Source organism: Serinus canaria, chromosome 5 (genome assembly GCF_022539315.1).
Source record: "Serinus canaria isolate serCan28SL12 chromosome 5, serCan2020, whole genome shotgun sequence".
Classification (NCBI taxonomy): domain Eukaryota; kingdom Metazoa; phylum Chordata; class Aves; order Passeriformes; family Fringillidae; genus Serinus; species Serinus canaria.
Window position 1 is genome coordinate 40,062,909 of NC_066319.1, and position 17,140 is coordinate 40,080,048.

The window sequence follows — 17,140 nt, forward strand, 5'->3', positions numbered from 1 at the left end:
CACATAGCAGCTCACAGTCACACACAGCCTACATTGCATGCATAAGTCCTCTTGATGTTGTAGCCATTCACAGAAGGTTTGGATTTGGCCACCTCAGTAGGACTTTAAAATGGATCCTACTTCAGATTAAATATAGCAAAGGGATGTTAATGTGTGGCTTTTGGGGTTCGTGTGGCACTGGAGCTGATGGTGTCAAGAGATTGGTAAGGACAGAGGCAGACTACAGAGAGCTTGAGCACCACTCCTCAAACACCATTTAAGGGCTGTTACCATTCCTCAGTCCCTTACTTTAAAGTTGTGGCTGCCTTACTGGCATTTCCTGGGCATCCTTCTTTGTCTAGGTCTGTTTGAGGCTTTCCTTGCTTTGCTTACTAGTGTTCACTCACACTGGAATTAAAGAAAGAAAGAGATGGGGATTGTCTTCATAGTAACCCTGTGTAGCATTGAGAGAAACTGAGGCCAACCCTGATATTTCCTCTTACATATGAGCTTCACAGGAAATACTAGGAAAATACTCTAATTTCTCTGATTAGCTGGAGAGGGAAGCAGGTCTCTTTACTAATCAATGTCGAGTTCTCTAAACACCAAAATTAAGGGCACACTTAACTGCTGGTATATGTCCTTAAATTTCAAATGTTAAAACATGGGTGCAGTAGTTTTTTTGTGGCTACCTACACACAAAATAAAAGGAAAACCAGCAAGATAACTGTCCCTTCCAACTCAGGCCATTCTATCATTCTATGATGATTTTTCTCTTTCAGGCCAAGATATTACACAGGAAATCAAAGCAAACATTGGTTGAGGTACAGAAAACTTTAATGTTCCACTTGCAGTAATGGAAAGCTGGAGAGCTTACACTGTGTGCCCGGCTTTCTTTAGAAAGACATTTTCTCTCATTGCAGCATTGTTGAAATGACAATGCTTTTTTCTGGGAAAAGCAGAACACCTGTGCCTGAGGAGCAGGAGGACTAACCTAGCAGTGTGCTGAGAGCAGCAGCATCCAAATAATTATAAGTAGAAGTAAAGTCACAGGAAAGATCAGAACTGGCTAGAGGCTCAAAGCATCTTGTGCAAGAAAAACAGCTACCAGTGACATATCACAGATTTGCTAAAGACTTTCGTGCTTCACAGAATCCTTCATAAATATAATTAGTCACATGCCTACTGCAACCATCTCTTGGCAGCACACACAGCACATGCAGGAACATCTGGCTTGGTTCAGACCACAGACCCATTTATCCCACCACCTCTCTCTGCTAACATGGCCAGCAGCAGATGACCAGAGAAGAATGTAAAAACATGGCAAAGAGGTATAATTAAGTCTCCCAGCAATTTAAGGATCAAAGGTCCTTAAATTTAAGGATCAAAGATCCTGCTCTATTTTCCTTACCATTCACAATCTTCTAGGTGTCTTGTTTCCACCCACAGTAATTTCTTCTCAGGGAAGAAGTATGGCTCCCAGCCTTACACCTTCCCTGGGCACATTCAGCACCAATTAAGTTAGGAAAATGTGACAGTGAGAAAGGCAAATGGCTGCCTTCCATCACTTGATCTTGATGTTTTAAAGACAACTACAAAAATCCCATCCCTATCTGAGATCCACAGACATATAGAGACCTCTCTTGCTAGCTACAAATGTAGCTAGCAAATGGGTGTGTACACAAATGTACACACCCGTTGCATTATTTAGTTATGTTCTTATTCACAGCATTACTGGAGTTCACAATTGCCTTCAAAGTAATTTAGAAACAAGATTATCCTATTTAAATCACATTTTCCTTATAATAACAACATTAACAGGTTGGAATCCTTCCTCCTTTACATGGATGCAGTCTTTTCCTCAATCTTTTTCTCTTTTTCATCTACCTGAAAAACAGAGGGAACCAATAAGGCACCTTTTCTGATGTAATCCTTTTATTATAATACAAATGACTGCTTTAAACCCTGCATATTTTAAGGTATTCCTTGACATATTGAACAAAATAATTTTTAAATGTATTTCCTCCTATTGCACAGTAAGAAGTTGATTTCTGTTTAGAAGTCCCAGCTTGCTTAATTCAGAAATACCAACCTCTTACTTCTTTTAGTGCTTAAAATCAGCACATTCACCATTCCATTAAAAGGCTCAGAAACAAGTTCGTTATTTGATGAATGAAATTATTATACATTTTTTTCTGATTTTAAGAAACTGGTATTATAATTTCAATATGCCTTATCATATATCCCTAACAGCACTGCAATTGTTAAATTTTAAAAGCAGGGCAGTGATCAGATAGAGAGAAGCCAGGACAGTGTAAACTCAAATCATTCAAATCTTTGTCTGAATTGGCAAGAATCAACATAAAACAAAGCTGCATTTAATAGATCAGTTAGAACAAAGCACATAAATCATGTTTTTGAGAGGGGTTAATTTGCACCATATGCCAATTAATTCAAGTGCAATACATAAATTATGAATAATCTCATTGGAGTGGAGAGTGTTATACTTGGAATGAAAATTCTTTAACTGAAGCCAAAATTATAATCACCTTTAATAATTGCATTTCCAGCATTGCAAATTCTTTTCCATTGCAGCACTGAAAGCAGTCAATGCTGCAAATAATTTTCTATTACTATTTACATTATTAAACTCAAACACATCAACCAAACCCTTGTCTTATTTTTGTCAGTAGTTAATACTACTACAAATCAATGATCCTCTGGGTCAGTCTATGGTTTCATCAGATATTTTTTGATCTAATGAACCCTTGTAACCAAGACTTGGGTAATCACTTATGTCCCCCATTGGTTTTGTCATTACACCACAAAAATTCAGCAGAGTCCTAAGGGAGTGATGCTTCCAGCATTGGCACAGACATCAGCTTTGAGGTGTGCTATACCCAGCTCTTCTGCTGTCTTGAGCTCTTCTGGCTCAGACTCTCTTTTTCTAGCTGCAGAAAACCTTAAATCACTCCTTCTGCACATTTCTGCTTTCCATCACAGCTCTAAGATTTCTTGCCACAAGGTTCCTGCTCTGATCCAGCCTGTTTCCCTGGCTAGCTTGGATATATTTTTGGTTTTTACACTACTAGACAGTCTCTTTTTCCCTTGGCTCCCTCCTCCTGTCCTGTTTCTGGCACACTGCCGAATCATGTGGATGAGGAGGCCACAAGTGGCATCCCCTGGGGCAGCCAATCACACTGAACTTCTCCAGACCTCTGGTGGGATAGACTGTTCCAGCTTCCTCAAAAACACAGTCCCTGTGTCTGGCAGCCAGATCACTGTTCTGGACACCCTCCACTTGGACAGAGACTCACACCAGCTAACAGTGTTTATTGCTCCCCATTGCTGAAGCTTTCCTAAGATGTCCTGGTTTTCCAGTGCTGCAAGAAATGTAATGTCACCTAAACAACATTCTCCAAACCAAAGGAAGGGCTACAGGAGAATATTTGTAAAATTACACCTTTGATGCGCTTTGGGTCACGTTATCCTTTCCTATCATTCTCAAACTTATGTCCACAGCCAGATTACATCACAGCAGCTGCTGCAGCAGCTCTAGTTAATTGGATAAACTATGCAAAATCAGAGAAATACCAAATTCACCTCAGGCCCCACTGCACAACTCAAGAGAACCTCAAAATCCTGCCAGTGTAAGCCAGTGAGGCCATGCATCACACAGCCACATGTGGTGTTGCCAGTCCTTTAACTAGAACAGTTGCATTCCCATGATGCTCTGTTTCCTTTCCAAATAGTTATTAATCCAAACTGAGTTATAGCAATTATAGAAACACGATGAAATTCACACTACATGATCACAGAAAATAAAATCCTTTTATAAATAAATCATAGACACCTTCTAAATGTGCCTAGAAATGTAAACATGAGAGAAACAACCAGTGAAAAAGAACAAAGCCTGCCTGGACGTACATTAGGCTCTGTTTCTCAATTTGCTTGAATCAAGAGACTACTCCACCTTTTTAAAAGAAAAAGAAAATGCCTGGACTACCTTAGGACTGGGTATTGGCATCTGTAAATGAGAAAGGGATAAACAAAACCTCCAAGGACAGGCAAATAAAATGTTTTGAGTTTACCAAAATTAAAATGCTATTATCATAACTATAAAAATACTATATAGAATTTTAATCTACAGATAAGCAAATGCGACATCATTTTGCAGATTTCCTCTGAGCCGACCGACCTGTGTTGCAAGCAGAGTAAATGTGTGTGAGAGGAATATATCTGAGTGTATTCTGAGCTCTGTAAGAGAGATTGCAGCTGGATAACACCTCTGCCCAGCCCACTGAGCCATTATAGCTCAGCACTTCCTTCTGACACCCATTGACCATTGCAAGCATTTTGGGCAGGATCCTTTTCCATCCATGGCTGCTCACTGCACACACAGCAGGCCCCTGGTTCATCTCTTCTTCCCCAGGTAATAGGGCTTGCAAATAAGTAAAAAGTGACTGAAAACCTAATATAGAAGATGCCTGGGACCTCTCAAATTCTGGGAAACCTAACCTCTGTGTTGGCTGAATTAGCTTGGACTGGGACTTGACAACTGTCTTTGGGTATTGCTTTCACATGGAGCACGTTCACAAAAGTGTGCAACAATTACTCACTCTGGAGCTTGTGATTGCTGTGTGTCCTAGAGCATGTTGCTAAGCTGCTCCTGTCAATCCTCTGGATATTTTCACAAGCTGAAGTATCTCCACAAGCATGCTACCTACAGCTGCCTGCTGTGTGTGTTATTTGTTCCAATACAAGGAATAAATAACTTGCTCCAAGTTGTCAGTGACATCATGCTAAGTGCTGATGCTGTCACCTCCTTGGTAGCAGTTCCCATACTCTGCTGATTACATTAATTCTCACATAGGTCATCACAGCAAATGCCCTTTTCACTGAATCTGGCTCTGTACCCTCCATGGCACAAATTGTTCATCTGTCAGACTCAAAAAAGTCAAAGAACAGAAACTTCAAATGAAACTGTCTGGGCTATGTCTATGAATAGTTGCAATTCACCTCTTAGATGCCAAGGGAGAGCACCTAATCTGCTCTGGGACAATGCTACAAGGTGAGCAGAGCTGGCTAGATGTCCGTCACAAAAGTATCTGCATGACCTCCTACCCATGGTGGAGAAATGAAGTAATTATCTCTTCCATGAGCACTCCTCAGGCAACCAGCTACCCAGCAAGTCAGGAACACATAGTACCTCTGAAACAAACAGGAGAGAAAAATATGTAATTATAACACAAAGGGAACATTAAGCAGTACCACAGCCTCTCTGTGCTTCAGACTTTGCTGAGGAATCAATCATCCTTTGCAGGTAGTTTTATGCTTCACAGCTACTGCTGCTAAGCAGGTTAAATAAATAAATAATCAATCCCTCTTCTGTTGCTTCTCCCCTTCACAGTCCCCCAACCTCCACTTCTTAATGGGAGTAGGGAGACATGGGCACAATATTATTTTCTGTTGGATCAAAGAATCAAAGAAGGGTTTGAGTTGGAAGGGGACTGTGAAGATCATCTAGTTCAAACCCCTCTGCCCTGTGCAGGGACACCTTCTACCAGACCAAGTTGCTTAAAGCCCCATCTAGCCTGGTCATGAACAGTTCCAGGGATGTGGCAGCCAGAGTTTCTCTGGGCACCTTGGTCCAGTGCTTCATCACCTTCACAGTAAAGAATTTCTTCTTAATATCTAATCTTCCAAATATCTAATCACCTCTTTGTCTAAAAAGCAGAATTTAACCTATTACCCCAAATCTGTGTTTTGATAGCGAGGAGCAAAGAATCCAAAAAAGAGGGAGTGAGGAGTGTTAGAAAATCTAGGACTGCTTCCCAGCAGCAAAAATTGCAGCTGCTGAAATGCAGCTCAACTCATATACATTTGTGTGAGACACAGGGTGTCTCCTGCTCCCACATTCATGTGGTTCCTAGTGCTCTTTTTTGTGGAGAAGAATTGGCTGAGTCTCTTCAGCGCACAAGAAAGAGAAGCAGGCATTAAAGACAAGCACTTGCCCAGACACCAAAAGATGGTGCTTCTCTGTGCCAGACTGCACCAGAGAGAGAGAGAGAGTCCCACTGGAGAGTCATCTCTCCTAGAATTACCCTTTCCAAGTAATGAAGATGAGACACCTTCTGAGTCAAAAGTGTCAGGAGAAAAGGTGTTGGAACAAGCTGCTAAATAACAGATAAATCACCAGCCCAGTGTATCATGTACATCCAAGAGATCTGTAGGAGTTCTGAATGGAAGTGGCTGAGCTGCTGAAGACATGAATTCTCTCATTAAAGTCATCTGTTATACTGGAGTAATGAAGGGTAGCAAATGCTGTAAGTTGTTCTAAAAAAAGGCATTTGGGATGATCTGGCAAGTCACAGACCACTGAACTTCACTCTGAATCACGTAAATTGGTTGAATTATCAAGTAAAATTAGAAACACAGGAAAGGACTATCACAAGGAATTCTTTTAATTTTGCTCCAGTGTCCTTGCCCTCTTTCCAATATTTCTCACTACTTTAAAAATCCTGTTGATTCTTCTGAATTCTCCTGCTTAGGTCATTCCTCTTCACTTTTTGTGCATTTGGCTATGTCCTGCAGAAATAAAAGGCTTTTCTTCTTCCTTCTTTCCACCCAATTCTGTGCAGGGGAAAACTGCATAAGGAAATATTTGTATTTATTCATGTCATAGCTCTATTGCCATTGCAGGTACTACAGAGAAAAGTGGCAATAGCAGAAATCCTGCCTGATGTCCCAGTGATCCATCATCAGTCTCTCACTTGTCCCAGTCTTAACAGACAAGAACTATATATTCTGGGAGGACAATTGTTTAAACCACTGCAAACTGTTCTTTAACACATTAAGACCATGCAACCACCTGTAAGAACATTCTAGCAAAGAGTTTTCTACACAAACCCTCAGATGATTCCTGATCCAAATGGAGTCTTAAGATGGAATGAAAGGCTAGATCACCTCTTCAGTTCCTTAGTAAGAAACACTGAAGAGAATGATCCAGCAGGGGCCTCAGTTCTGTGCCTGACTCAGGATTTGCTTTTGTATTGCAACACAACACTTTTTTCTGAATGAGTCGTGGGAGGTAGCAGTGACCTATGAAAGATGCTGGCCAAGCTGTGGCCAGGCTGTTGAGGGCACAGCCAGGAGGTGACGAGTCAGGAGCAGAGCATGTGACAGACACAGAGCGTGCTCCACTCGAGGAACTGAGAGCACGTAGCTTGAAGCAGAAGACAGAAACCAGCATGAGTTTCTTCTGGGACAACCAAGAACATGCTAGGTTCTTCCCCATGGGGAAACATCACAGGCTAGAGGCAGAGTTGTAGAAGATCCCAATCAGAAAACTCAAGAGCACAGGTATGTGACCTGAAAAAACCTAAGCTGGAGGCATGTAGGCACCCAGCCTGCAGTTGAGATGCCCTGAAAGAGCACAAACAGGCACTATTACAGTTTCTCATTTTATGTTTAGATCTTTGCACCATGAGGATTTGCAAACCTACCCTATCTCGAGTAGCCATTGTTGACATAGATTAATTTAAGATTATATAGAGCCTAATAAACACTCATTAATTTTGCAGGTTTGCTTCTGGTACTGCAATTGCCACATAAAATCACATTTCCTTAAGTAGAAATGAAAGGAGCTACCAGTTTTAACAGCTGCAATTGTTCAAGCAGAGCAGATAGGATTTTTCCTAACACCCTTCATGCAGTTCTGTGTCTGGAAATACCACCCTGAAGAAGACATGAAAGAATCATGTTGATCCCATACCACTTTAGCTATTTTGCATATTCATTTTCTAATTACTTAATGTTGCTAACACCTAATTCTGTAAGCCCCAAATGTCACTAAGTAGTGACATTAATGAATACGTTATACTCTAATTCATACTAATAACCCATATTACTTAGGTCAAACTAACTTCAGTGTTTACTCAGACAGTAGCATGGTTAAATTGTTATTATAATTTCATTCCTCATTTTGATAAGCATTCTGATTTAACAACTTTCATGACTATTATGACTTTGGTTTTATTTCTCACTAATAAACAAGGGTTCCAGAATTTTTCTGACTAGACGTTAGCTTCCGTGCATCCACATGATGGCAATGCAATTCACTTTCAAACTCCTAAGGTCTAAATTTCTGTTTGGATTTATGGAAAATTAGAATGCTCTCTGAAAGGTCACTGCAATGCTTCCTTTTCACTGAAGTCCAAAGGCTAAGTGGACATCAGGATTCTAAAGATGATGACTTTTATGGCTTGGAAACTGGACCATCTCTGTTCTTTCCTCTCAGTCACCATGCACCTGATGCCTCACTAATCCCCAAGAGGTTTGATGTACCACAGCACTGAACAGCTATAATTACTCCTGGAAGCCAGCTGCCACTCAAGTGACAAAGAAGTCTGCAGAGCCATTCCCCTAGCCCACGTTGCTGAGCATTTGGACCATTTGAATACAATATTAAATAGAACAAGACATGGGCAATATGTTATTTTTGCAAAGCTGAGCTTGTCACATTTGCAAAATTAATATGGTGTGGCAGGAGATGAAAGAGCCACCTTCACTGTGGAGCTCCCATGTCTACAGAGCCAGACAGCATGAGCCCAGTGGTGAAGTGCCTGGTCTTGCACAACCATGAAGTTTTCACACATGAAACTGGCAATTAGCAGCATATGGCAAGTCCTTTAAGATAAGCACAAAGATGATAAAGTAATGACAGGAATGAGTGAAAACAGGTATTTCCTACTAAACCTTATCAAAATGCTCCTGGGCCTCACTGGAACACTGTGCCAGCAAGCCTCTGAGTTTTGTTGAAGGTGTTACACCCTCACAGTGCAGCAGGCAATCTGCAAGGCAAAGAGCCCTGGGCCTCTAGAGCCATTCTTTCTTGGACCACTAGACAGTGGATGGAAGTGATATTTGTTTATTTAGCCTCCACAGTGATCCCTGCACCCCAGGGACAAAGGGAAGGAATGAGTGCCTGCTCCAAGGGACTCACAGCCTCAACACTGCTGTTCAAAGGGGGTTACTTTCCAGGCAAATTTCCTTCTGTTTTGAAAGAAAGGAAACACTTAGGATATAATAAGATAGAACAATTGCCACTTTGCAAAGCAACCTGTGATACCAGCAGTATCACCACAGATTTTTTTTTTTTGTTCCTTTTGTCCTTCCTTCAAACAGAAGTTAAACCCACCCATTTCCTCCCTTGTACACTTTCCTCTTCAGAGACATGGCCTAGGACACCCCCCTCCAAATCAGAATTTCACTTGAACACAACCTGCTTTAAAATCCACAGTAGAAGCTGTAATAAAGTATGGCACCTGTTGCTCCTTTGGACAATTTGCAAGACGGATTTTTTTATATACATATATATCGGGGGAGGGGTGTACACATATAAGATGTACATATAATACATATATGTGATATATAAAATGCTTGTGGATAACCCACAATTCATTCAGTGCTCCATGGTGCACTCAGCTCATGTATTCCCAAGACAGAGGCAGTGGTGAATATGGTGGGAATATGGGGCCTACTTTGAGCCTGAAATCTGACAAGGAAAGACTGTTTGAAGGAAACTCAGGAGGCTTCAGGCTATGCACTCCATATGAGACTGATCTTCTTGGTGAAAGCCTACCAACTGTGTGACATTGACCACACAGCCCAGAACTGTCCACAGCCACTTCACAAGACAGGACACACAATAGGTTTTAGTGTCAGGCCCTCAAACATAAGGTGGGGTCAGTGACCTTCTCCTCATTCTGCTGCAGTGTTCTCTGAGAAGGAGATGCCATTTCAAGAAAGGGTAGCTATTTCCTGTGCTGGTACTGGGAATCCCACAGAGTGACAGAGAGCAGCTCTAGAGCAATTGCTTTGTTTAAAATGCAAAATGTGGATGTGTTTAGAGGAGGTACCAGCATCAATCACTGTATGCAAACACAGCCTGTGGAGAAGAGCTTCCCCTGTAAGTCGCTCCTCACTGCCCTAATCGAGTTAACATTAGTGACTGAGGGCATGTTGAATGCTGATGGGCCACTGATAGTGCTGTCCCAGGAGAAGATTAATAAAAAGCAGCAGAAGAACTTAGCCCCAGTTGGGCACAAAGTCAGGGAGGGAGGTGAGGGGGGAGGACAAGGGTGTCTTTCAGTCCAGCAGCTGTTGCCCATTACCACAGACACACAAAAAAGCAAAAGTTGCAGTCTTCTCCCACAATCATTATCATACTTGTGGAGGAAGGTCAGTGCAGACCACATGCGCTGACTTGAAAAGATAACATTGCTGACTTGTGGTTTGTAGTCACAGGGGAACATGAATCCCTAAAGGAGAGGTAAAAAACCATGCAACTCCACTGATGTTAAGCTTATATGGACCTAAAACAGGGGTCTGCATCAAGTCTAGGGACCCACAAACTTACACAAGGAACTAGAGTTGCATAGAAACAATTATTTGTTTAGCATGTCATGAAGGAGGAGTGAAACACATTGTGCACAGACCCCAAGAGTCACTAGGGAAAAAACACCACAACTCTCATTGTACCAACTGCAGGTGAACTTCAGCCCTTGTCCCATTCTGGCAGACCAACTGTAAATACTGCTACTGAAATCATTGACATAATTCCCTCTCTTTCTCAGCAACCAGAGCAGCAGAAGGAGAGTGGGGAGGGTGCAGAAGTTCTCAATCTTCCCAGTGCTGAGAGCAGAAAAGGAATGGAGCACTTCTTGCTAGGCTGGTTTTAATCAATAGCAGTTTTACTGACCCCTAGGTCCCCTTATCTTACTAGTCAATTCTTAAGACTTCTAACTTGCCACCTTCTCTCAGCTTTTCTCATCATGTCTCTGGCCACATCACCCACAACTGCTTCCTGCACCAAATTGTTGCCAATATCCTCCCTCTTCTCACAGCCTCCTGTTGCAGACTTCTGCTCTGAGCTCTTCTTGCACTATGTTAGCCCTCCTCAGAACATGAGTTATTGTCCCATCTCTCCAATATATATGAGATACTGTCAGCATCTTGAAGAGAGAGAATCTTCTCTTTTATGTATCTGTAAAATGCTCAGAACCTTTATATTGCTCTATAAATAAGGACAGTAAGAGTCTAATGCTGGCAACTCTGGCAGATGTATAGGAAAAGGATGATGGCCTGCCCATGGAATGAAATCATTCTGCTTACGGGAAGATTTTATATCAAAATGGGTTTCTGCATGAGGTCCAATACCTATCAAAATCCTTCTCCATGTAGCAAGAGCAAAGCTAGGGCTGTGTTAGGAAGCCAATTTGATGCAACAATTCCCACAAGTGCATGTCTGGCTGCCACGCAACACAGAATTACAAAGAGTTCACATAAGAAGTAATGTCCAGGGATACCAGACAGTGAAAAGTAACTTCTGCTTTCCTGGAAAGTATAGGGCCACTCTGGTCCATGAAGAGCGTGACATCAGAGAAGGGGCCACCATCCCAGCTGCAGATTTGTGATGTATGCCCCTCTAAATCACAAGGAGGACACCAGACCCCATCCTCCCACAATAGAGTTCCCATCATTAACCTCACAGAGCTGGTCCTTCTGCAAGCAGTCTGGCTTGGCTCATCACAGCCTGGCTCTGCAAGGTGGGTGAGAAATCTCATACAGGGTGCACACAATATTTCTAGAAACACAGTACAACGTTTGTAGGCTTCTAGAGATGAGACTTATTGTTACTGCTGAACCAGGAGTGAGACAGGGAAGGGAGGAGAAATACATCCTTCAGCATAGTCCATGTTAACACCACAAACAGTAGCAGTGTGCTGCACACCTCTAGCCCCAAGCTACATTTTTGTAGGTTTCGGGCTGCTGCTACCTGAAAACATTGCCAGAGAGAATGAAGGCATGAATGGTAACTCTCCTTCCTTCATCCTGTCATCTCCAAGTCCTATCAGATATTTCTGCTTCCTTCTGAATTATTTCAGCTTATCCACAGAAACTGATGTACCATTGATCTGCAGTTAGAGGGCTGCCTATGCATTATTTGGGGGCATGCATACAAGACAGAAGATGGCAGGATGCTCTTCCAGTCACATGTTAGCCCCACATATTCCACAGCTCTGACACATGCATGCTATAGCCCAAGCAGCTCTGAGATACTTACTCAGCAGAAGGATAGGGATTTTACACACTACATGCCCTTCACCATCTCTAGCATTTGAATGATTATGTCCTTCCACAAGCATCAGCTGTAGAAGAATGCCCTGGATTCAGGACCAACTACCATCTTTATTGGATAAAGTTACTATCAGCTCTCCACTCCATGATTGGAGCTGCTCCTCCAAAACCCAAGAGCTGAAACCCAGTCAAACCATCACCATTTACCACAACAGTGATTTCAGGGAGCAAGAAGGATCCTGTGTCTTTTTCAGTACTCAGTGGACAAACTGTTTCTGGCATACAAGCAGTTTCTCTACCAGGGCAGGAGTGGAGGGGGAGCAGAAAACCCAACATAGAGGGAGGATGGGTGAGCAGCAGGTTCTGACTTTACAAGAGGATGACAAATGATAACAGCATTAGGAACAAAACCAAACATCTTTCATGCTGTCAGAGCAGTGAAACCAGCAAACACCAAGACGTGGGCACAGGGCAGTGTGGTCATTTTCCAGAGGAGCACACAACGATCAAGTTACTTCTGCTCTGAATCAACAGAGCAATTCATCTTCTCCAAGTTCCTGCAGAAAAGGGCAGGGGAGAAAAAGGCAATAATTTCTCTTCAGTTAGCTAAGAACTTCAGCTGCTCCATAGAGCATTGAATTCAATAGACAGGATCAGGACAACACTGGATGCCAGGGCAGAAGACCTGTAAAAGGATGTGGATCACAGAGCTCTAGATGATCATGAACTTTTCTCACACTGCCCTAGGAATTATTGCAGGGTACTATGGGACACTGCTGTGAGACAGATTGGAAAAAGTACTACAGAAGATGAGTATCACAGTGTCCAATACCATTCAGTTCTCCCCCAGATTCAGACTCCACACAAAGCTTTGCCTTCCTGCAGAGGAGCATAAAAATCCCTTCTAGGGCTTACCTCATCTTACCATCCTCTCACAGGAGAAGGTCACCAGGGCCATGGCAGTAACTAGTGAATGCAAGGCTTCCAAAGCAATCACCTCTGCCAGGCACCCTGAGGACCAGGTTTGGTGAATAAGTGCTCTGCTCAGTGTAGCTGCCCTTGTTGTAGTCCAAGGATTGGGAGTGAGGAAAAGGTTACTGGCCAGCACAGAATTAAGAATGGAATGGGGTATCATGCCCAGTTTTGTCTTTACCAGCACTCCATTGTCTCCTTCTATGACCCAAGCTGGCCCTGTTCCCGCACTTAATCCAATAGAAAACATGACACCCAGTGAACCTGTGTGCCTGAGCCAGGAAGGACTTTCAAGCACTACTGTTCTGACAGATTGTTCCTCTCAATATTAGGGGACACTGGAAAGTAATTCCTGCTAAACTCCAGTGAAAGTATATCCTGCTAAAGTCCCAATTCTCTTTAACAGAACAGCAACAATACTCAGTGATTCTTCCCCTGGCAAGCACGTCTCATTTTACTCCACTAATGGCAAGAGATACGGAGAGCTGTTACTGTTCTTAGCCTGCACCTGGGAAAACTGAAACTCTGCAAGGGAAGGGAGCTTCCAAGGCCAAACACAGCAAGGATTCAGATACAAGCTTTCTCAACTCCCTATTTTCCATACTGTTTCTAATCTCCTTCTTTAGCAAATGCTTTTTCTCAAGCTGACCTAAAACTTTTAGCAGCTGTCATGATTTAACACCAGCCAGCAACCCAGCCCCAAGCAGCCACTCACTCACTCCCCCAAGTGTGATCAGGGAGATCACCAGTGTGATCAGGGAGAAAAACAGAAGAGTAAAATTGAGATAATTCATGGATTGAGATAAAAATAGTTAAATAGGAAAAGCAAAAGCCACACACACAAGCAAAACAAAACAAGGAATAGATTCACTGCTTCCCATGGCAGGCAGGTGTTCAGCCATCTCCAGGAGAGCAGAGCCCCATCACCTGTAACAGTGACTTGGGAAGACAAATGCCATCACTCTAAACATTCCCCTTTCCTCTTTCTTCCCTCAGTTTCAAATAGTGAGCATGATGTCACATAGTGTGGAATATCCCTTTGATCAGTTGGTGTCATCTGTCCCCACTAAATCTCCTCCCAGCTTCCTCACCAGCATAGCAGTGTGGAAAGCAGAAAAGGCCTTGGCTCTGTGCAAGCCCTGCCCAGCAATAACAAAACCATCTCTCTATTATCAACACTGCATCCAGCACAAATCCCAAACACAGCCCCACAGCAGCCACTGTGAGGAAAATTAGCTCTACTCCAGCCCAAACCAGCACAGCGAATGATATATTTATTTAACTGTCCATAAATTAGGCAGACACTCTCATCTCACTGCAGACCACAACTCTATAAGGCCCCATCAAGCAGGAAGGCTCTGTCACACCAGCTTGGACTTGTCTTTAGGATCTGAGCACTGCTGGCTACTTCCCCTCCTGCTGTGAAAGATGACCATGGACACAAACACTTCAACAGAATGCACTGCTAAAGGCACCCTATGATTAAGAGCACAAGCAAAATGGGAAAAGTGTGAGTATTCAGTGGAAAAGGCAAGTTCAGTCTAGAAGAAAGCAATAGAAAGAAACATACAAATTCACATAGCAGGTAGAACTCAACTGAGCATGTGTGGGGAATCCTGAAAGCACCTACTGAACCCATTACAAGTAGTTTTGTGAGCAGAATGAATCCCAGCTTCCTAGAGATTTGTGTCTTGTGTTGAATTTACTATGCTGCATATCAAAACTCCAGTCAGAGTTTTCCCCACAACTGTGATGTTCATGCATCCCCTTTTCAGGACTTTTTGTCTCTCTAGCAAGTGGTGAGATTAGGAATCTTTCATTCAGAGCTGATAGTGAAAAACTGTCATTTCTGTCCAGGGAAATTGATGGGACCTAGCACATTTAAGATCCCTGCATCTCTTTCAGGTGTATTTATTTGTGGGTGAGAGTTTCAATTCAAAACATATTGTGAGGAATGAGTGAAATAGACAGATTAAGACTGTCAGGGACAGACAGTGTCATCTCTTAAGCCTTGTTTCCTTTGGAAGTTAGGCTTTAGAGGACTTTAAATCTTGTCTATGTCCACTGGAAATAGAAAGTTAACCAGAAAACTAGTGGTTCTTTAAATTATGAAATTTGAATTATAAGAGGGAGCTTAAGGAAGACAATCACACTGTAAGAAAACAGCACTATTTCTTTTGCAACAAAAATTTTGAGAAGAGATTGAACTTGGAATTATTATTTTCAGATTATAATGGTGAAGCATGGAAACAGGAAGACTCACAGTAGGAAGAACTGGGGGAAAAAATATTCTAAAGCAACAATCCCCCAGGATTTTATGTCATTTTTTTGAGACACCTGAAGAAAAAGAAAAATAGAACAGGCTTGCTACTGAGACAAAATACAATATAGAAAAACAATTTGATACTCTACAGAGTGAATTAACCAACCACCTACCTAGCCTCTACAAAAACTATAAAAATAAAAAAACTCAAATTATGAGGGTAAAATCAGACCATTCCAAAGAGAGAAAAGCTTCCTCTGGAAGCCTAGCTAGTGATGTTCAGTATGCCTGTGCATTTTAAACTGTTGAATACATGCCCATTTGTCTAAGCACTACTGGTCATCTTATTCCAAGTAGGAATGAAGAACAATGAAGATATCCCCTCTCTTGGAGACCTGAAGCTTTGAGTTGTTTTTTTCCAGCCAAGCTTGATCCTCTTTCTCTCACACACCAGCTGTCTTTTCTGCATCCTTCATGGCTCAGTCTAGCTCCTGTTTTGGGGATATGCTTTCTCCCCGTGTTGAAGTGCATGATTCCAGCCCTGTGCCTGACATGGAAAGCCATGTAAGTGTACACCAACAAGTTCCCAATTAGATCACACACTGAAGAGCTTAGTGAGCTCTTAAACTGGAAAACAGCAAGAAAGAGAAGAACTGGAGAGTAAAGAATACTGACTCTGTGGGAGTATAAGGTGACCCACTAGCCCTCTTACTGGGGCCAGTGTGATATGATATGTAATGATAGTAAATATGATAGTATTTACTATCATTACATATGATAGTAAATAAAACAACATCTGTGATGGGAGTCAAAGTCTGGGATGAAACAGGTTTTGGCAGAAGTAAGAAAAATCATCCATCTGTGTCTGAGCAAAATCTAGGATGCACAAAAGCTGAAGCCATAAGCCAAAAAAGCCTATGCCACAAACAAAAAAGATGTCCTATCTCTCAATAATGACCTTGTGAGAGCATCCTCTATCACAGCACCAGTGCTTCTCCACAGGGAATGTAGTTCCTCTTGGTTTACTGTCCACACTGTTATTTCCATGTCATTGCATCTTAGATAGTAGTGCAATGCCACACCACCTCTATGGCTAAGAATTCAAGTCATCTAGTGCCTGCCTACCTCTCAATCCAACTCTGGACCTTTCTTACCACATAAAATGGATTTTTAAAATGCATCTTTAACTTAATGGAATTTATATGCCACTGAGGAGAAATTCACACCCTCCCCTGAAATGAAAGAAGGAAGAAATATAAAATACTGTCCTTGACATAACCTTTTACATGCACATCTCATCAAGGATGGAATTCATTCAGCAGCAGTTCATTGTAAGTTTATTTCTATATCACAAGTGACCAGTGCCTGATCCATGAGCCTGTTATAGCCTCCAGAACTCTACATCAGTATGGGATAGCCTGGTGACTCTTTTGTCACTCAAATAGTTTCTAATGCTTCCTTCTAAGGGTCCCAAAGTCCAATGTCCAATTTGAGTTCTGTGGAGCACCACAAGGTTTTCTGTGTAGTTTTCCTGGATTGTATCTCTTTGTCCTGACATGGGGTATCTTTAATTTGTTACACTGGACCCTATCACCAATGTTTTCACTAGAAAAGTAGTGGGTTACAGTTCCAGCTATCAGCAAGGTCCACGTCTCCAAGGTCCACAACTGCAAGGTCTCTTTCAAGTGTTGTTCTCACAGGAGGTGCTGTGTACCCCATAGGAGCATACACAGGGTTAACATTCTTGAGTTTCTTTCCAGAGACAAATGGTTTGTGTTGAGGAAC

General features: G+C 42.2%; 1 long non-coding RNA gene across 3 annotated transcripts in view; it reads right to left on the bottom strand.

Annotated features, from left to right (window-relative positions):
• Positions 1 to 17,140, bottom strand: part of LOC127059692 (uncharacterized) — a 114,495-nt gene that overhangs the window by 1,646 nt on the left and 95,709 nt on the right. For 2 of the 3 annotated variants that reach the window (XR_007777724.1, XR_007777723.1), the window contains one exon: positions 5,104 to 5,190. The exons of the other annotated variant lie outside the window; for it this stretch is intronic. This is a non-coding gene — a long non-coding RNA (uncharacterized LOC127059692). The remainder of the gene's footprint in view (positions 1 to 5,103; positions 5,191 to 17,140) is intronic. 3 annotated transcript variants of the gene reach the window in all.